Source organism: Triticum aestivum, chromosome 1B, assembly GCF_018294505.1.
Source record: "Triticum aestivum cultivar Chinese Spring chromosome 1B, IWGSC CS RefSeq v2.1, whole genome shotgun sequence".
Taxonomy (NCBI): Eukaryota; Viridiplantae; Streptophyta; class Magnoliopsida; order Poales; family Poaceae; genus Triticum; species Triticum aestivum.
Window position 1 is genome coordinate 553,383,193 of NC_057795.1, and position 22,787 is coordinate 553,405,979.

The window sequence follows — 22,787 nt, forward strand, 5'->3', positions numbered from 1 at the left end:
CCAAACAGGACAAAGCTAATCAGCTTGCTAAGCTTATTGCCAGCATGGTGGATACCCAGGATAACGTTTCTTGAGCTCTTCTAAAGTTGTTTCAGTTATGCTCTTGTTTTGCTGCCGCGTTTATTTGCACTGGTGGCCAATTTTGACGGCCAAGTGTATGTAATATGCTGCTTTGTTCCCTATATTTGCACTGGTGGTGAGCTTTGATGCCCAGTGGACGTAATATGTGTAATAGCGGTAATAGGCTAGCCTTAATTGCTTGCTTATTTATTTCCTTATTGTCTTGTTTAGTTGTTTGCTTGTAGTCACTGCAGTTCTTTTTCTGTGTTTTTCTAGTGGCCACAATAGCCTATTTTTGGTAACTAGGCCAAAATAATCATGGCAACACATGGACTGTTGTAACCATGGGCCTCCTGCAGGTCGTATGATCCATGGGCCTTTGTTCGGCCGTAGGACCATTGGCCTTCTATACGGGCCGTATGATCCATCGGCCTTCTATACGGGCCTTAGGGATCAATGGGCCTTCTACGGGTCGTAGGGTCCGTGGGCCTTCTATGGGCCATACTATCCATGGGCCTCATACGGGCCGTAAGATCCACGGGCCTTCTACGGGGCGTATCATCATTTCGCTAATCATGGGCCATACTATTCGTGGACCATAACGGGCCGTTAATAGGCCGTATTTGATAACTCTATGAAAACAGCCCAACGGGTTTTTTTTGACATGAAAACGGCCCAACGTATTAACGGTCCGCAAACGGGCTGACTATAACGACGGGCTGAATTTGGCCCACAAGTAGAAAATGATAGTAACGGCCCGTATGTAACCGAATGCTGCAAATGAGCCCAAGAATCAATGGGCCCTGAGAAGGACCGAAAGATAACTTGGGCTGGAAATGGCCCAATGGAATAACGGGCCATTAATGGTATAAAGTGATACACTGTTCATTACGGGTCAGTTTCACCACGGGCCGTTAATGGGCCAAGAGTTACAAAGGTCCTCATATGGGCCGAAAGAAGTCATGACCACACACGGGCCAGAAGTTAAAATGGGCTGAATCATATTGGACGGCCCAGATGATGCTACTGGGCCTAATTCGGATAGGGCGTAACGGGCCCTGGATTAGCGGGCTGTAAATGGGCTATATTTGAACATGTCGATAACAGGCTTTCCGTGGGCCGGCCCGCCACCTTTTGACCAAGTCAAACGGGTCGGCCTTTTCACAGGAATGGGCCTTTGTTGGGCCGTGCCACGTGTCGCCGTATCATAGGCGCCTTCGGTCCAATGAGCGGATGACATCTGCCCCAACGGTGAGCCGACATGTGTTTCCTCTAGCCAATGATGATTTTACACGTGGAAAATCCCCATTGGTCGGGGCTGTTAACGGGTTATCGGATCCAAAACCCAACCCGATAGCTTAAGGGCGTTCCGTTACGGTGGATGCCACGTGTCGGTCACCCTTGACGAAAGCAGTTCTGTGACGCGCGATTTATCGTCATGGAAGTGGACACTTCCGTGATGATAATTTTGGTAATGTCATGGAACACTTCTACGACAGCACATGTATGACTATCTTGATTCTGTCATAAATTTGTCATGGATGTACATGCATGACAAAAAACGCGACCTACAGTGACAAACACGTATCATCACAGAAGTGTATTTTTTGTAGTGATTCTAGCAAATTCTAATGAAATAGGCTTCTCCAAAAGGGTGTGTATAGCAAGGATGATTGTGGTAAACTAAAAAGCAAAGACTAATATAATACACGACGCTCCAAGCAAAACACATATCATGTGGCGAATAAAAATATAGCTCCAAGTAAAGTTACCAATGAACAAAGACGAAAGAGGGGATGCCTTCCCGGGGCATCCTCAAGCTTAGACTTTTGGCTATCCTTGAATATCTTGGGGTGCCTTAGCATCCCCAACCTTAGGCAATTTCCACCCTTTATTCCATAGTCCATAAAAGCTTTACCCAAAACTTGAAAACTTCACAACACAAAACTCAACTGGAAATCTTATAAGCTCCGTTAGTGAAAGAAAACAAAACCACCACATAAGGTACTGTAATGAACTCATTATTTATTTATTTTGGTATTAAACCTACTGTATTCCAACTTCTCTATGGTTTATAAACTATTTTACTAGCCATAGATGCATCAAAATAAGCAAACAACACACGAAAAACAGAATCTGTCAAAAACAGAATAGTTTGTAGCAATCTGTAACTAGCGCAAACTTCTGGAACTCTAAAAATCCTACGAAAATAGGAAGTACTGGAAAATTTGTTTAATGATAATAATAAAAAAGAATCAAAGAAAAAGCACGTTTCTGTGATTTATTGAATTTTTTCTCGTGAGCGCAAAGTTTCTGTTTTTCAGCAGAATCAAATCAACTATCATCATAGTTCATCCTATAGGTTCTACTTGGCACAAACACTAACTAAAAGATAAAAACACATCTAAAAAAAAGTAGAAGCAAAATTTATTACTAAGAAGCAGCAAAAACAAAAAACATAAAGAAAATTGGGTTGCCTCCCAACTAGCGCCATCGTTTAACGCCCCTAGCTAGGCATAAAAGCAAAGATAGATCTAACGAGTGCCATCTTTGGCACTTGATTCATAAGTAGAGCACTTGTGATCTCTAGGGATTTCTCTCCTTTTATCAATGGCTAAACCTTTAGGCAAAAATTCAAGAAATTCATTGGTAGCAAAAGGTTCCTTAACAATAGAAAGACAATTGGGATGAGCACTTATGGATTTGAGATCCGCGTCTCCCTTACTAGAAGATTCACCCTTATTTTTAGGAACATAAATAAACTTGGCGGTTTTTGTAGGGGGTTTTGGAGTGTTTTTCATGGAAGAAAATGCCTAACCTAAGTTGGTAATTATATCCTCAAGTTTACCAATTCTAGCAGAACCAAGATCTATTTTTTCATTAACTATAAGTTCTTTCTCTTTAAGATTTTTCAAAGTAACTCCAACCCTAGATCCAAATTGGGTGATATGATTATGAATATTTTTATCCAAATTTTCAATCAACTCAACAGTGGCAATTTTATTTTCAATAATATCAAGCCGTTGCATAACGTGTTCTAAAGTTAAAACAGTTTCATTTACCAAAAGAGGTGGAGAGGTAAACAAATCCAGCATGGCATTATAAGCATCAAACGTATGACTACTCATGAAATCACCTCCGGTAGCAATATCAAGAACACATCTATTCCAAGGAGTAATGCCTACATAAAAATTGCGGAGAAGAACGGAAGTGGAAAGCTTCCTAGAAGATTTATATTGGGCATTGCAAATTCTATGCCAAGCATCTTTTAAATTTTCTCCCTCCCTTTGCTTAAAATTGAGAATTTCTTGTTCGGGAGTGATAATAAGGATAGGGGGACTAGCCATAACGACGAGGCAAACAAGCAAACACACGGGCAACGGAAAAAGGCAAGCGAAAAAGAGAGGAAGAGATTGGGAAAGAGTGGGCGAATAAAATGGCAAAGGTGAAGTGGGGGAGAGGAAAACGAGAGGCAAATGGCAAATAATGTAAATGCGAGGGAGATGGGTTTGTGATGGGTACTTGGTATGTCTTGACTTGAGCGAAGACCTCCCCGACAACGGCACTAGAAATCCTTCTTGCTATGTCTTGAGCTTGCGTTGGTTTTCCTTGAAGAAGAGAGGGTGATGCAGCAATAGTAGCGTAAGTATTTCCCTCAGTTCTTAAGAACCAAGGTATCAATCTAGTAGGAGGCTCCTCAAAAGTCCCACGCACCTACACAAACAAACTGAGAACTCGCAACCAACGCGATAAAGGGGTTGTCAATCCCTTCACGACCACTTGCAAAAGTGAGATCTAATAAAGATAGTAAGATAAGATAAATATATTTTTGGTATTTTATAATATAGATGCAAAAAGTAAAGATGCAAATAAAAGTAGATTGGAAGCAAATATGATAAGAGATAGACCCATGGGCCATAGGTTTCACTAGAGGCTTCTCTCAAGATAGCATAAGTATTACGGTGGGTGAACAAATTACTGTCGAGCAATTGATAGAAAAACAAATAATTATGAGATTATCTAGGCATGATCATGTATATAGGCATCACCGTCCATAACAAGTAGACCGACTCCTGCCTGCATCTACTACTATTACTCCACACGTCGACCGACTCCTGCCTGCATCTAGAGTATAAAGTTCATAAGAACAGAGTAACGCATTAAGCAAGATGACATGATGTAGAGGGATAAACTCAAGCAATATGATTTAAACCCCATCTTGTTATCCTCGATGGCAACAATACAACACATGCCTTGTAACCCTTTCTGTCACTGGGTAAGGACACCGCAAGATTGAACGCAAAGCTAAGCACTTCTCCCATGGCAAGAAAGATCAATCTAGTAGGCCAAACCAAACCGATAATTCGAAGAGACTTGCAAAGATAACTCAATCATACATAAAAGAATTCAGAGAACATTCAATTATTATCCATAGATAAATCTGATCATAAACCCACAATTCATCGGATCTCGACAAACACACCGCAAAAAGAGATTACATTAAATAGATCTCAACAAGAGAGGGGGAGAACATTGTATTGAGATCCAAAAAGGGAGAAGAAGCCATCTAGCTAATAACTATGGACCCGTAGGTCTGTGGTAAACTACTCACAACTCAGGAGGGGCAAGGATGTTGATGTAGAAGCCCTCCATGGTCAATTCCCTCTCCGGCAGAGTGCCAGTGAAGGCTCCAAGATGGGATCTCGCGGATACAGAAGGTTATGGTGGTGGAAATTGTGTTTCGTCTGCCTCTCGGATGTTTTCGGGGTACGTAGGTATATATAGGAGGAAGAAGTACGTCGGTGGCCGCCCGAGGGGTCCACGAGACAGGGGGCGCACCCTATAGGGGGGGGGCTCCCTCTATCTCGGGGAGGCCTCGGCTGTTTCTTGACTTGCACTCCAAGTCCTCTGGATCACGTTCATTCCAAAAATCACGCTCCCGAAGGTTTCAATCCATTTGGACTCCATTTGATATTCCTTTTCTTCGAAATACTGAAATAGGCAAAAAAAACAGCAATACGGGCTGGGCCTCCGTTAGTAAGTTAGTCCCAAAAATGATATAAGTGTGTAAAATAAAGCCCGTAAACATCCAAAAGGGGTAATATAATAGCTTGGAACAATCAAAAATTATAGATACGTTGGAGACGTATCAATCCTTGCCAATCTCACTCGTCATGCTTTTGGCATAGGCGAACCCCCAGAATATGTTGTGTACCAGGAACACACAAGTGATTCCATTCATCACTTCTGGGCCACGGTGCACATCTACGGGAGGGGCACCACATCAGAACGTCCCTACCGGTTCACCGGAAGGGTGACCTCCAACGAGCCCCAAGCCATCCAACTCGCAGCCCGAGAGGGTATAGTTCATCTCCGGCATTTGTCGCCGAGGATTAACGCTCGCCCTTTCTTCTACTACCCTAGTCGTGAAGGCTATGGTAGCCCGACACAAGTCGCCAACGGTGACCATGAGTCGGATCCTGCTCTAGTGCATCTGGTGCGCTACCTGAGAGCGCAAGAGGCACTATTTGATCAGGTCACTAATGACCTGATTGCGACTCGCAGGACGCTTGCTCTCCTGACACCGGTGAGAAGTGAAGCTGCAACCGACACCGACACCCCGATAATGCTGCTTGGGAGGCCAGTTGAGCCCCCAAGGTCTGCTCCTGACATCCATCCAGGCAATGCCTTCGCCTCCCCAGGAGAACTCCGTCGTCTCTTGGAGACCTACTCCAATGGAATTGTGACCACGAGACCCCACGAGGGGCATCATCGCTATCCCAACACTATAGCTCCCCATCCTACCCCGAACAACTCCGACACTGAAGCTCACGGAGAGGCCTCGACATCTGCAGGACACGCCCGACTAGATGTCAATGAGGTGGACTGAGTCCACCAGGAGTATTGTCAAATCTTAGTAGTCATGTCATCTTGTATTTTCAAGGTAGCAATCGTATGGTGTAGTGAGCTTGTCAACTACATGTGTGCCATTGCTGTAATAGTACTATATGAGATCTACCGTAAATTATTGATGTATGGCAACAAAGTAAATGCTAGACGTAACTGCCGACACGCATAGTAACACATCACACTCCTTTTGAGAAGTGGTGTCCGAGAATTTGACTTGGACAACCCTGTGTCAGAACCGATGCACAAGCCGTGCCAGTGCCACATCGTGTTTCCTGACCCAGGCACCTTATAAGGGGTCGTATCCATGCACCACACCAGCCACCACCACACTTGAGCACCACTCTTCTCCATTCATCCTTCCATGTCTCACCCCGGAGCCTACCTACGAACTCCAGATGCAAGCCTTGGTAGTTTCATTAAGGTTTTGTGGGATCTGACCCGCAACACCCTTAGTTCCAGCCACCCACCCTAGTATGAGTTGTTCAAAATGAGGATCACCCCCGATTCCTCGAAATACTAGGCAGTTGTGCACATCCCACGAGAGGATTTAAATCAAGGCCCCCCATATGTTGTCTTCGTCGGGAGATCCATGCCAACCTCAGGCATGGCTATTGAGGCTGCGGCTTATGAAGCGGTTACCCGTCTTCGATTCATGGTACCCGCTGCCAGTGAAAGGAAATACTACTATTTCCCGAGCAGCGCAACTTCTGGAGCAGAAGCCACGTTCCGTTGTGAACGCATAGAGAGGGATCCAGCTCTGGCCAACCTCATTCAGTATGTGATGTCCCAGGAGCATCTAACCCAGCAACTGATGGATTATATCCATTATCTTGATGTCCTGAATCCCCACATTGCCATTGGTGGACTACCATGGCCAACTCCGGAAGGGCGTATTCTTCGTTTACTTCCTTAACTTCCCCTGGAAGAAGAAGAATGTGCCCCAGCACCGGGAACCTTCACACAAGACCCTGTAGATCTCACCTTCGGACCATATACGGTCATTGTTGCTGTACCTAGCACTAGTTTACATGTTGCAACCATTGTATTGTAATTTAGGGCGTATGTCGTAAGTTCATTGCCATGATTGCATTCTGCATATGATCATTGTTGTGATTTGCATTCAGTTCTTCTGCCCTTAACAAATCTCGAGGACGAGATTTTTCTTAAGGGGGGTAGAGTTTGTAACACCCCAAAAATTTAATCAAATTTTATTAAGTAAAATTTGGCCAGAAATTAAAGTTTGAGCTACTCCAGGTCATCTATTAATTCCAGAGCCTTTTCTATTCTATTTTACAAAATTCTTCCCTCCATAGAAGATTATTTTGTAGAATGTTGGGGTCCTTGGTTGTTTTGTAAATCATTTCATTTATATCATAAATAACAGTGGGAAATATTTCCATAATAAAATTTGCCACAAATTATTCTTTTAAAAGCATTTTCAATACTTGAAGTGCTTCTGTTGCACTGCAACTATTTTAATAATTGTTTTAAAATCCCACAAAAATTATGAGAGGTCACGAGATGCCTATAAACCACTTTTATGCAAAAACCTAACTATGTCTTTTAGAAATTTTGAGTGAAACATCCTCTTTTCAAATTCTGTCCCATTCTTGAGTTATAACTGCAACCCTAATTTTTCTAGCTCCATTAACTCCGAAACTTTGCCATCTTGTAGTACTTCCAACCAAAACCATAACTCCAGGAGATCAGCTCTATTTGCATCTTTTAAGTCCACCAAACACTCCTCTGAAGTTTCTGTCCAGAACTGAATTCTGCTAAAACTTGCACTAGCAAGTTCCTCATCTTGCAAAACTAATTTCACCACCAGCTCTATCATCTAAAGAGACCCCACCCTGCCAAGTTTCAAATCCATCAAAGTCCTCTAGCTTGCCCTAGCATTTTGTCAAACACCTTGTGGGCATGACAGAAATGTTGCCACTTTCTAACTTACATTGGACACTTGGTCATTTGGCCAAACCAGCATGTCCATCACTCCTTTAATACCTAGAAGCACCATCCTGTTGATTTGTAGCTCGTGTGTGTCCCTATAGATGCCACTGGCAATCTGACGAACACCTAACGTGCATGCACCGGGCGCGGCCAGAGTGTGTGTTTTCCACGCATTGGCAATGGGCTCCTGTCGTGTCTCTGCTGCTTCCCTCTCTCATCCTGATCCTCCTCTGGATCATCCCGACCACCAGGAACCTCGCTGACACCCTCGCTTGGCCCCTAGCGCCGTCCACCACTGTCCACGACGACCAAGACCGCCGCCCGACAAGTCCCGCACGGCCACGTCTCTGCCTGACCTGCGTGGCGCATCTCGAGCAGCCCAAATCCTCCCAAGAGTAACTGCGGGTGGCCACCGCCCTCACCGTCCACTCTGCCGACCTCAACGGCCTCACCTGCTGCCGTAATGGTCGCCGCCGCCGTGCTTATACTCGGGACACCACGGAGCCGACCCCCTCGCGCTATAAAAGCAGCCCCGAGCCCTCTTAGTCCATCTCCTCCCTCTCCTCTCTCCTCCCTCTCTGCGCTCTCTCGAACAGAAGAACGACCAAAAGCGGTCGTCTTCCTCGCCTTCGACCGAGGCGGGCGCCGCCTCTGTCTTCTTGATTCCGACGCCACCAGAGCTCCTCATCCTCCACTCTCCTCACCATCCAACCCCTCCTCGCCCCACGAATCCATCCCCACCTTCAATTCGCCTCGGGAGCCGCCGTAGGCGGAGCACCCCTTTTGCCCGACGTTGCCGTCCGCCGGAGAGCTCACTGTTGGTGACTCCGTCCACGACGGAGACCATGGCGGGTACCCACGGGTTCGCCTCGACCTCCTGAGAACACCCATGTGCTCAGGTCCCCGAGGGGTGCTGTCGTTCGCCGGCGAGCCTCGCCGGAGCTCCGCCTCTGTTCGGTCAGAGGAGAAGGCGCGCGCGTGGACTGGTCAAACCTGACCAGTGGGTCAGGCATGCCCACTGTCAGTGACGCAGCACGGTGCCAGCTCATTTAAGTGGAGAAGTATTCCCCAGAATACGTGTTCGACGTCATTGGCCCTCCCGCGCGGCCGAATGGCTGGGCTAGGCCCAGTTGCGCCAGACGGCTAACTCTCGCCCAGTGCGCACTGCACTTCTGCCATTCTTCTTTTTCTTCTTTTCCAGCAGATTTCAAATAATTCCATAGCAGCCATTTCACACCCAAATTCGATGATTCAAAATTTCTACATACTTCTAAATTCAGGATCCATTTATCCAGATGGGGTGAACATTTTTCCTAAGCCTGGTTTTTGCTGGATCTAATAAATATTCCATTTCCTTGATTATTCCATCTTAGTAAATTCATAGGAAAATCATATGAACTCCAACTAACTTGATTCTTTTTCTGCTATCTCTCAAATTTCATCTAGTTTATTTTAGTATTTATTTCATAAATTTCCAAGAAACTATTATGTACTATTTTGGAATTGTGTGGTAATTAAAATATTTTGAAAATAGGGAATGGAGGGGAGATATAATTTTCAAAGTTTTGGAATACACCCAACATTTCTGCATACTCAAGGCAAGCATTTTGAACACATGATATGGTGACTGCATAATTATTTCTGGCATGTGTGTTTGAATTATGAATAGGTTGCATTCCTATAGAGTTTGCATATTGCTGGTCATACATGCATGATCCCCTTGATGGTATTTTATTTTCACTTAAACATTAAGTATAAGTGAGTACGGTTATTTTCATGTGCCATATGTGCCTGTGTTGGTCCAGGCTAATTTGCAGGAAGATTCAGTCACGAGAAAAGTGACCGTAAGACTGAAATCTCGTGGTGACGAGAATGATCAGTGAGGGTATGTTGAGACATACCAGAGGTGGTGACCCTGTTGGGTACTGCCAAGGAGTTGTATTGTTCTAACCACTGCAGGAAAACTTAAACCTCCTGAGTTGACCATAGATCGAGTCTTGTTCCAGTAACCCCCATACTGGTTCATGCTACCACTTGGCCCCGCCGCAGGCAGGGTACGGTTCAGTAAGTTGTTAACCCCTTTCCATGCACACACCGTACAGAGAGGCCACAATGAGGGTTTCCAGGTACCGGCTGCAATGCCAGTCATTGGGTCAAGGGGCATGGGTGTATCCGGCTGGGCTGAGAGGGGGGCACCCCTTGTAATCCGCGCGTGTTAATAGTGATCCCATGCTACTCGAGACGATGGTCTCCCCGCCTTAAAGTTTCTCTTGAATGATGCTTTGGGTGATTCCTGGCATCCGGAAAGTTAATCTGGTGTGTGCTGGTCAGGCGTGTTTTCAACCCAAAGGCTGTAACGTGAATTAGTCGGTGTCTCGGTGCTGGCTAAAGAAATCCTTTACTTGTGGGTAAAGAGTACACCCTCTGCCGAGTTATATCTATTCGAATAGCCGTGTCCATGGTTAAGGACTACAGTCTGGGTTGGTCAAGTGTAGGTCTTAGTGTCAGTCTCCGGAGGAAATAATTAGTGATCATGGTTCCTTTTGCAGGATAATGATTGTCACTACTGGTGCTATTATGAATATTATTGTTGATATGGATATTGTTGTGGACTAACCCTTTTCCTCTTATGTTTAACCTTGAGTACCTCTTGGGATGGCTAGACTACCCGAGATACTCAGGTTTATTTTCGTTTCTGAGTATCACTTGGGATGGCTAGTCCACCTGGATACTCGTGTCATTATTTTCTTATAAGCCCTTTATGAGGCGTCGCTCAGACACCCGACTGTGGCATTTATTTTCAAGACCTCTCATGGCGTCGCTTGAGTTCTCGGGCGGTCCTATCTCACCCGATTCTCTTTTAGACACACGTTTGGCATTTCTTTTCAAGACCTCTCGTGGCGTCGCTTGAGTTCTCGGGCGGTCCTGTCTCGCCCGACTCTTTTAGACACCTGTTTGGCATTTCTTTTCAAGACCTCTCGTGGCGTCGCTTGAGTTCTCAGGCGGTCCTATCTCGCCCGATTCTCTTTTAGACACCCGTTTGGCACTTCTCTTGGAATTCTTCGGGAGGTCCAACACCCGACGTTCTGTTTCATTTCTTTGATTTACTAATAACATGACTTATTTCCTGTATGAATATTTGTCATGCCATGCTTTAATACTGAGTCAGCACATGCATGTAATTTTAATTCATCATGAGCATATGCATCCGGTATATCTTTTGTTCTTGATGTTTGCGAGTACATTCAAACGTACTCACTGGCTTGTCCCTGGCTATTTTCTTGGCCAGATCATGACTCAGAAAGGAGTACTGCGGCGACACCCCAACCTAGGATTCGAAGATAGCAGCCACACGAGATAGGAGTTATCCACGTCAGCTGTTCCCATGGGAATGGAGTTCCATCAACGTTGGAGATCCACGAGTCGCTTCCATCATCTGCCACTAGAAATCATTGTTGTACTCAATGGACCTATAAGGTCATGTACTGAAATCCTTGTAATTGCTTGGAATTCTGTATCAAGGAAATGTCCACCAGCAACAGTAATCCTGGGGTTGGTGGTGACATAAGGGTCGTTTGCTGGGAATTTATGTCCTGGAAATATGGCTCCTTACACTTGCTGTCACTGGGAAAGGACACCACAATATTGAACCCAAAGCTAAGCACTTCTCCCATTGCAAGAAAGATCAATCTAGTAGGCCAAATCAAACTGATAATTCGAAGAGACTTGCAAAGATAACCAATCACACATAAAAGAATTCATAGGAGATTCAATTATTTCTCATAGATAAACTTGATCATAAACCTACAATTCATGGATCTCGACAAACACACCGCAAAAAGAGTTACATCAAATAGATCTCCAAGAAGATCGAGGAGAACTTTGTATTGAGATTCAAAGAGAGAGAAGAAGCCATCTAGCTAATAACTATGGACCCGAAGGTCTATGGTAAACTACTCACAACTCATCAGAAACGCTATGGTGTTGATGTAGAAGCCCTCTATGATCGATTCCCCCTCCGTCAGAGCACCGACGAAGGCTCCAAGATGGGATCTCATGGGTACAGAAGGTTGCAGTGGTGGAAATAGGTTTTCGTGGTGCTCCCCGGTGTTTTCAAGGTATGCAAGTATATATAGGAGAAGGAGCTCGATCGGGGGAGCCACGAGGGGCCCACGAGGGTGGGTGCGTGCCCACCCCCCTAGGGCGTGCCCTGGACCCTCGTGGCCACCTCGGCTGCTTCTTGACATCCACTCCATGTCTCCTAGATTGCGTTTGTTTCAAAAAGATCGCTCCCAAAGGTTTCATTCCGTTTGGACTCCGTTTGATATTCCTTTTCTTCGAAACACTAAAATAGGCAAAAAAAAAAGCAATTTGTGTTGGGCCTCCGGTTAGTAGGTTAGTCCCAAAAATGATATAAAAGTGTAAAGTAAAGCCCATAAATATCCAAAACGGGTAATATAATAGCATGGAACAATCAAAAATTATAGATACATTGGAGACATATCAAGCATCCCCAAGCTTAATTCCTGCTCGTCCTCGAGTAGGTAAATGATAAAAAATAGAATTTTTGATGTGGAATGCTACCTAGCATAATTCTCAATGTAATTTTCTTTATTGTGACATGAATGTTCATATCCAAATGATTCGAGAATAAAGTTCATATTGACATAAGAGTAATAATACTTCAAGCATACTAACAAAGTAATCATGTCTTCTCGAAATAACATGGCCAAAGAAAGTTGTCCCTACAAAATCATATAGTCTGGCTATGCTCTATTTTCATCACACAAAATATTTAAATCATGCACAACCCTGGTTTTAACCAAGCAATTGTTTCATACTTTAGTATTTTCAAACTTTTTCAATCTTCACGCAATACATGAGCGTGAGCCATGGACATAGCACTATATGTGGAATAGGATGGTGGTTGTGGAGAAGACAAAAAGGAGAAGATAGTCTCACATCAACTAGGCGTATCAACGGGCTATGGAGATGCCCATTAATAGATATCAATGTGAGTGAGTAGGGATTGCCATGCAACGGATGCACTAGAGCTATAAGTGTATGAAAGCTTAAAAAGAAACTAAGTGAGTGTGCATGCAACTTGCTTGCTCACGAAGACCTAAGGCATTTTGAGGAAGCCCATCATTAGAATATACAAGCCAAATTCTATAATGAAAAATTCCCACTAGTATATGAAAGTGACAACATAGGAGACTCTTTATCATGAAGACCGTCGTGCTAATTTGAAGCACAAGTGTGGAAAAAGGATAGTAACGTTGTCCCTTCTCTCATTTTCTCTCATTTTTTATTTTGGTGGACTTCTTTGGCCTCTTTTTTTATTTGGGATTCTTTGGCCTCTTTTATTTTTTTGTAAAGTCCAAAGTATCATCCCGACTTGTGGGGGAATCATAGTCTCCATCATCCTTTCGTCACTTGGGACAATGCTCTAATAATGAAGATCATCACACTTTTATTTACTTACAACTCAAGAATTACAACTCAATACTTAGAACAAAATATGACTCTATGTGGATGCCTCCGGCGGTGTACTGGGATATGCAATGAATCAAGAGTGACATGTATGAAAGAATTATGAAAGTGGCTTTGCCACAAATACGATGTCAACTACATGATCATGCAAAAGCAAAATGATGGAGCGTGTCATAATAAACGGAATGGTGGAAAGTTGCATGGCGATATATCTCGGAATGGCTATGGATATGCCATAATAGGTAGGTATGGTGGCTGTTTTTAGGAAGGTATATGGTGGGTGTATGGTACCGACGAAAGTTGCGCGGCACAAGAGAGGCTAGCAATGGTGGAAGGGTGAGAGTGCGTATAATCCATGGACTCAACATTAATCATGAAGAACTCATATACTTATTGCAAACAAGTAATCAAAATAAAGTACTACATGCATGCTCCTTGGGGAAGGGTTGGTAGGAGTTAACCATCATGCGATCCCGACCTCCACACATAAGGAAGACAATCAATAAATAAATCATGCTACAACTTCATCACATAACGGTTCACCATACGTGCATGCTACGGGAATCACAAACTTTTAACACAAGTATTCTTCAAATTCACAACTACCCAACTAGCATGACTCTAATATTACCATCCTCATATCTCAAAACAATCATCAAGTATCAAACTTCTCATAGTATTCACTGCACTTTCTATGATAGTTTTTATTATACCCAACTTGGATGCCCATCATATTAGGACCAATTTTATAACCATAGCAAATACCATGCTGTTCTAAAAGACTCTCAAAATAATATAAGTGAAGCATGATAGATCAATAATTTCTACAAAATAAAACCACCGCCGTGCTCCAAAAAGATATAAGTGAAGCACTAGAGCAAATTTGTCTAGCTCAAAAGATATAAGTGAAGCACATAGAGTATTCTAATAAATTCCGGATCATGTGTGTCTCTCTCAAAAGGTGTGTACAGAAAGGATGATTGTGGTAAACTAAAAAGCAAAGACACATATCATACGAGACGCTCCAAGCAAAACACATATCATGTCGTGAATAAAAATATAGCTCCAAGTAAAGTTACCGATAGACGAAGACGAAAGAGGGGATGCCTTCCGGGGCATCCCCAAACTTAGGCTTTTGGTTATCATTGAATTATCTCGGGTTGCCATGGGCATCTCAAGCTTAGTCTCTTGCCACTCCTTATTCCATAATCCATCAAATCTTTACCCAAAACTTGAAAACTTCACAACACAAAACTCAACAGAAAATCTCATGAGCTCCGTTAGTGCAAGAAAGAAAAACCACCACTTAAGGTACTGTAATGAACTCATTATTTATTTTTATTGGTGTTAAACCTACTTTATTCTAACTTCTCTATGGTTCATACCCCCCGATACTAGCCATAGATTCATCAAAATAAGCAAACAACACACGAAAAACAGAATCTGTCAAAAACAGAATAGTCTGTAGAAATCTGTAACTTTAGAATACTTATGGAACTCCAAAAATTCTAAAATAAATCTGTGGATGTGAGTAATTTGTCTATTAATCATATGCAAAAAGAATCAACCTAAAACACTGTCCAGTAAAACATGGCAGCTAATCTCGTGAGTGCTAAAGTTTCTGTTTTTACAGCAAGATCATAAAGACTTCACCCATGTCTTCCCAAAGGTTCCACTTGGCACAAACACTAATTAAAACATAAAACCACATATAAAAAGAGGCTAGATTAATTATTTATTACTAAACAGAATAAAAAAGAAAGGAACAATAATAAAATTGGGTTGCCTCCCAACAAGCGCTATCGTTTAACGCCCCTTGCTAGGCATAAAAGCGAGAATAGATCTACGCATTGCCATCTTTGGGTATTCAATTCATAAGTGGCTCTCGTAATAGATTCATAAGGTAATTTGATTTTCTTTCTAGGAAAGTGTTCCATGCCTTTCCTTAATTGAAATTGGAATCTAATATTTCCTTCCTTCATATCAATAATTGCACCAATCGTTCTAAGGAAAGGTATACCAAGAATAATAGGACATGAAAGATTGCAATCTATATCAAGAACAATAAAATCTACGGTTACATAATTCCTATTTGCAAAAATAAGAACATCATTAATACTTCCCATAGGTTTCTTAATAGTGGAATCCGCAAGGTGCAAGTTTAAAGAGCAATCATCAAAATCACGGAAAACTAGCACATCACATAAAGTCTTTGGAATCGTGGAAACACTAGCACCCAAATCACACAAAGCATAGCATTCATGATCTTTAATTTTAATTTTAATATTAGGTTCCCACTCATCATAAAGTTTTCTAGGGATATAAACTTCCAATTCAAGCTTTTCTTCATAAGATTGCATCAAAGCATCAACGATATGTTTGTTAAAGCTTTATTTTGACTATAAGCATGAGGATAATTCAACACGGACTGCAACAAGGAAATACAATGTATTAAAGAACAATTATCATAATTAAATTCCTTGAAATCCAAAATAGTGGGTTCATTGCTATGTAAAGTTTTGACCTCTCCAATCCCACTTTTACCAAATTTAGCATCAAGATCTAAAAACTCCGAATCATTGGGACTCCTTTTAACTAAAATTGACTCATCTCCAGTCCCACCATTGTCAAGATTCATATTGCAAAACAAAGATTTAATAGGCGACACATCAATCACTTTTAGATCTTCATCATTATTATCATGAAAACTAGAAGAACACGCTCTTACAAAGCAATCTTTCTTAGCACGCATCCTAGCGGTTCTTTCTTTGCACTCATCAACGGAAATTCTCATGGCTTCGAGAGACTCATTGATATGATGCTTAGGTGCAAAAGATCTAAGTTTCAAAGAATCAGCATCAAGAGAAATTCTATCCATGTTCCTAGCCAATTCATCAATCTTAAGCAATTTTTCTTCAAGCAAAGCATTGAAATTCTTTTGAGAAATCATAAATTCTTTAACACTAATCTCAAAATCAGAGGGCATCTTATTAAAATTTCCATAAGAGTTGTTGTAGGAATTACCATAATTATTAGAGGAATTACTAGGAAATGGTCTAGTATTAAAGTTTCCTCTATACTCGTTGTTGCAAAAATTATTCCTACCAACAAAATTCACATCCATAGATTCATTATTATTGTCAATCAAAGTAGACAAAGGCATATCATTAGGATCAATAAGAGGACTCTTGTTAGAAAATAATTTCATAAGTTCATCCATCTTTCCACTCAAAACATTAATCTCTTCTATCACATGAACTTTTTTACTAGTAGATCTTTCGGTGTGCCATTGAGAATAATTAACCATAATATTATCTAGGAGTTTAATAGCTTCTCCTAAAGTGATTTCCATAAAAGTGCCTCCCGCGGCCGAATCTAAAAAATTTCTAGAAGCAAAATTCAGTCCGGCATAAATTTTTTGTATGATCGTTCATAACTTTAATCCATGAGTAGGGCAATTACGAATCATTAATTTCATCCTCTCCCAAGATTGTGCAACATCTTCATGATCAAGTTGCTAGAAATTCATAATATCGTTTCTAAGAGAGATGATCTTAGCGGGAAGAAAATACTTAGAGATAAAAGCATCTTTTCACTTATTCCAAAAATCAATACTATTTTTAGGAAAAGATGAAAACCAAGTTTTAGCACGATCTCTAAGTGAAAATGGAAATAACTTCAATTTAACAATATCATTATATGTGTCTTTATTCTTTTGCATATCACACAAATCAACAAAGTTGTTTAGATGAGTACCGACATCTTCACTAGGAAGGCCAGAGAATTGATTTTTCATGACAAGATTCAAGAAAGCAACATTGATTTCACAAGATTCAGCATCATTAAGGGGAGCAATCGGAGTGCTAAGGAAATCATTATTGTTGGTATTGGAAAAGTCACATAATTTAGTATTATCTTGAGCCATCGTGACAAGCAATCCAACACACAAGCACACAAGAGGCAAGCGAAAAAGAGGCGAATGGGAAAGAGAGGGTGAATAAAACGGCAAGGATGAAGTGGGGGAGAGGAAAACGAGAGGCAAATGGCAAATAATGTAATGCGAGGGAGATGAGTTTGTGATGGGTACTTGGTATGTCTTGACTTGAGCAAAGACCTCCCCGGCAACGGCGCCACAAATCCTTCTTGCTACCTCTTGAGAACTGCGTTGGTTTTCCCTTGAAGAGGAAAGGGTGATGCAGCAAAGTAGCGTAAGTATTTCCCTCAGTTTTTGAGAACCAAGGTATCAATCCAGTAGGAGGATCCACGCAAGTCCCTCGTACGTACACAAACACATAAGAACCTCACAACCAACGCGATAAAGGGGTTGTCAATCCCTTCACAGCCACTTGCGAAAGTGAGATCTGATAGAGATAATAAGATAAGATAAATATTTTTGGTATTTTTATGATATAGATTGGAAAGTAAAGATTGCAAAATAAAGTAGATTGGAAACTTATATGATAGAAGATAGACCCGGGGCCATAGGTTTCACTAGTGGCTTCTCTCAAGATAGCATAAGTATTACGGTGGGTGAACAAATTATTGTCAAGCAATTGATAGAAAAGTGCATAGTTATGAGAATATCTAGGCATGATCATGTATATATGCATCACGTCCGCAACAAGTGGACCAACTCCTGCCTGCATCTACTACTATTACTCCACACATCGATCGCTATCCAGCATGCATCTAGAGTATTAAGTTCATAAGAACAGAGTAACGCATTAAGCAAGATGACATGATGTAGAGGGATAAACTCAAACAATATGATATAAACCCCATCTTTTTATCCTCGATGGCAACAATACAATGCACGCCTTGCTGCCCCTACTGTCACTGGGAAAGGACACCGCAAGATTGAACCCAAAGCTAAGCACTTCTCCCATTGCAAGAAAGATCAATCTAGTAGGCCAAACCAAACTGATAATTCGAAGAGACTTGCAAAGATAACCAATCATACATAAAATAATTCAGATGAGATTCAAATATTTCTCATAGATAAACTTGATCATAAACCCACAATTCATCGGATCTCGATAAACACACTGAAAAAGAGTTACATCGAATAGATCTCCAAGACGATCGAGGAGAACTTTGTATTGAGATTCAAAGAGAGAGAAGAAGCCATATAGCTAATAACTATGGCCCCGAAGGTCTGTGGTAAAGTAATCACAACTCATCGGCGAGGCTATGGTGTTGATGTAGAAGCCCTCCATGATTGATTCCCCCTCCGGCGGAGCGCCGGCGAAGGCTCCAAGATGGGATCTCACGGGTACAGAAGGTTGCGGCGGTGGAAATAGGTTTTTGTTGTGCTCCCCGGTGTTGCCAGGGTATGCAAGTATATATAGGCGAACGAGGTCGATCAGGGGAGCCAAGAGGGGCCCACGAGAGTGGGGGGCGTGCCCACCCCCCTAGGGCGTGCCCTGGACCCTCATGGCCACCTCGGCTGCTTCTTGACATCCACTCCAAGTCTCCTGGATTGTGTTTGTTTCAAAAAGATCTCTCCCGAAGGTTTCATTCCGTTTGGACTCCATTTGATATTCCTTTTCTTTGAAACACTAAAATAGGCAAAAAAACATCAATTTGGGTTGGGCCTCTGGTTAGTAGGTTAGTCCCAAAAATGATATAAAAGTGTAAAGTAAAGCCCATAAACATCTAAAACGGGTAATATAATAGCATGGAACAATCAAAAATTATAGATACGTTGGAGAAGTATCAGCCGGCGACCCCCGTAGCTTATCCACCCTGTTCCCGAGCTTTTGGAGCCCAACCAACCACCTAGGCGCGTCCTTGGAGACCCTATCATGATGACCCGAAGCTGCAGAGCCCCTAGAACAGCCCCCCGTTGTCCCCTTCTTCCTCTCCGGCAAGACCCGACCGTCGTCGCCGCTTGCGAGGTTGATTGCGAGCAGCTCCGACCGTCTTTCGTCGTGCCACGGGTACAGGCAGGTGCGTCGTAGCCCCCTCTTCAATCCTATCCCTCCAGCTATGCCCAAGAACCCCTCCTCGTCGGCTTGAGCTCCGGCGAAGCGCCACGGCATTCTGTTTCTCTCCCCCTCCCATCTCTCCTGACTGGTGGCGCCCAGTGTCAACCTCTCCACTCGCACCCGAAGCGGTACGAGTGGAGGTGTCTTTGGGCTTTACGCCATCGACGTCACCCCCCTGGTTTTCTGTTAATTCAAATAAATTCAAATATTTTGAACGGAACTTTTACCATTGATATCTCCTAGCCTATAAGTCCAAATGAGTTGATTCTTTTTGCATTGTGTTTGTTACAGAAAGCTCTAGCAGCACACCAAAGTGTGGATTTTTCCTTGTTGTCTAGGATTTCTGGTGATTTTTAGAATGGTTCTTGATATTTTGTTTTATGGTTTTTAAATATTTTCAGAGGGAGAGACTTGTCTTGAAGCTATCCAGGAGGAGTGTGAACCTCCTCTGCACTAAGGCAAGCCACAATAACAGTTGGATGGTGTCATCTCAATATCTATGATTTTCTACTTGAATATGAGCTAATTCTCATGCATTTAAAATAGTTAAATAATTATGATTTAACGCTTAGTTACTTTGTCATGCTTGTTATGCTTGTTTTAGTTACTGGTTGATTGCATGCAGTAGTTTAATCTAGTAGAGTAAAGTTTTGGCTTAATGATAATGCTTTGGTAAATAATGGTAGTTTATTTTGATAATTAAATCTGCATATAAAAGATAAGTGACTAAAAATGAGGTTTGATAATAACCTGTGTAGTAACATCAGTAGGGTTTATTGATGAGTAGTGTAAGAAAGTTATTTTTGTGATGTTGATTGAGCATATCGAGTAGTTGCATGATCATGGCATCGTATGACTTGTAGTGAGTTTATTTTCAAGTTAAACCTAATAATAATCCAACTTGAATATAATGTTGATCAAGTCATGGTGCCTCTGAATCGGGTTCTTTTCAGTGCGACCACATTTACCTTTATGGGGGGTCTTGATTCGGTCTTTTGTCATGCCTCTTACCGGTGCCTCCAATGAGGGAAGGTTATGGGTGTGCGGTACCCTGGCCTGGTAAGCAGACATAATCTTGTGTGCCCGTTGTTTTTGTGGTACCTTGTCCCCATTTGGGACCATTTTGCCATGAGGGTGGCTGAAGATGCCTTTGGTAGCCCTGAGAGGGAGTGGGTCGGATTGGCCGGGAGAGTTTCATGGCAAGGGAAGGGTTTCGTCGGAACTCCGTTGGTCCACCCGAATGGGAGAGCGAGGCCCTTTAGTTCTGCAGTGTGGGTAAAGTGCGCTACCTCTGCAGAGTGTATTTTAATCTATTGATAGCCGTGTCCTCAGTTATGGACACAACTCGGTAGTAAGTGACACCATGGATCAACAATCATAATTAATCTTGCACACTAAGTATTATTGCTGGCACTGGTTTAATGATGAACTATGGATCATGTAATCATCGTAAGTGGTTGGTTTTAGTTGTGATCCGGATATGATAACCATTCGGTTATAGTCATAACCCATCTGGTAAGCGAGTCTATGGGACTCGGTGCTCATGTCGGTTTCATTGCATCAATAGTATTACTTGCATTGCATTAACCTGATTTATTGACATGATATTGTTTGTCATTGTGCTTATGTTTGTTGTGAGCTTGCAAGTACATTCAATGTACTGACCTGGCATGTCATGCCAGCTTTCAGGCAAGACTGATCGGAACAGAGAGCTTCCCATGTCTAGCATCGTGTCCATGTTGGTGTCCCTGTACTATGGAGTTCCACTTCATCGTTATTCCGCTACCGCGTACTTTATGATCGAGGCCCCTTTGTGTTCATTAAATGATATACATACTGTTCAGCTCCACCGTGTGTGTCGCTTGGCCTCTTATCTCGATGTAATATCAGACTTATGTATCTGCTAGCATCAATAAAGCGGTTGTTTCTGTACCATGTTGTTGTGTGTTGCCAGAAGACTTGATCTCTGGGCTGGAAATGCAAGGTAAACTGGTTGCTCTGAGCCGGGGTGCCACACTTCGCCCTTTCCAAATGGACCGATTACTGTGTCGCCAGGTCCTTGCTGAACAATGAATTGGTCAGGCACATTAACATGCAAGGTGGCAGATACGTCTCCAACGTATCTATAATTTATGAAGTATTCATGTCATGTTTACACCAATTTTATATGGTTTTTGTATGATTTGATTAGAACTAACTCTGACGACATTGTTTTCTGCAGAACTACCGTGGTGTCATTTTTTGTGCAAAAATAAAATTCTCGGAATAGACCGAAAATTTATGATGATTTTTTATGGACCAAAAGAGACCCCTGAAGCACCGGAGCTAGGCTAGGAAGTGGCCGAGGGAGCCACAAGCCTGGGAGAATGCCTGCCCCCATAGGCACGCCCCCAAGCTTGTGGGCCCCTCGAGCACCCCCCCCCTAGCGTGACACCGGCGCCAAAAATTCCTATAAATACCCCCAAACATCAAAAAGAATCCTAGATGAGAAGTTCCACTGCTGCAAGCCTCTGTAGCCATGAAAACTCAATCGGGACCCTGTTCCCGCACCTTGTCGGAGGGGGAAATCATCACCAGAGGTTTTGTTATGTCGGACTGAATCTTTTAGATGAATTGAATCTTTTCCTTTGAGGTTTTGTTATGTCTGATTGAATCTTTTGGATGTGAGAGCACTTGATGTATGTCTTGCGATGGGATATTTGTGGTGATAATGGGATGTTCTATTGATTCACTTGATGTATGTTCTGGTTATCAACTTGCGGATTCATGTGGTGACATTGGGGTAATCTATACATAGGGGTTGATATGTGTTTTCATATTCCTTTCTCCGATAGAAATCTTGGGGGTACCCTTTGAAGTTCTTTGTGTTGGATTGAATATTATGAATCGGAGATTGTGTGATGCACATCATATAATTAACCCATGGATACTTGTGGTGACATTAGAGTATCTAGGTGACATTAGGGTTGATCGATGTGTGTCATATGGTGTTATTTTAGTACAAACTCTAGGGTTGTTTGTGACACTTACATGAATAGCTCAAAGTTTGATTAGGAAGAATAAATTTGAGGTGATTTCGTACCCTACAAACAATTTCCTCTTATGTTCTGCGTGATAGGAACTTTGGAGTGGTTCTTTGTTGCACGTTGAGGGGTTTTTATACGATCCAATTATGTTATCATTGTTGAGAGATTTTGCACTAGTGAAAGTATGATCCTTAGGCCTTATCTTCAAGCATTGCAATACCATTTTTGCTCACTTTTATCACTTGCTACCTTGTTGTTTTTATTTATTCAGACTATAAAAATATATTTGTACCATCCATACTACACTTTTATCACCATCTCTTCGCCAAATTAGAGCACCTATACAATTTGCCATTGTATT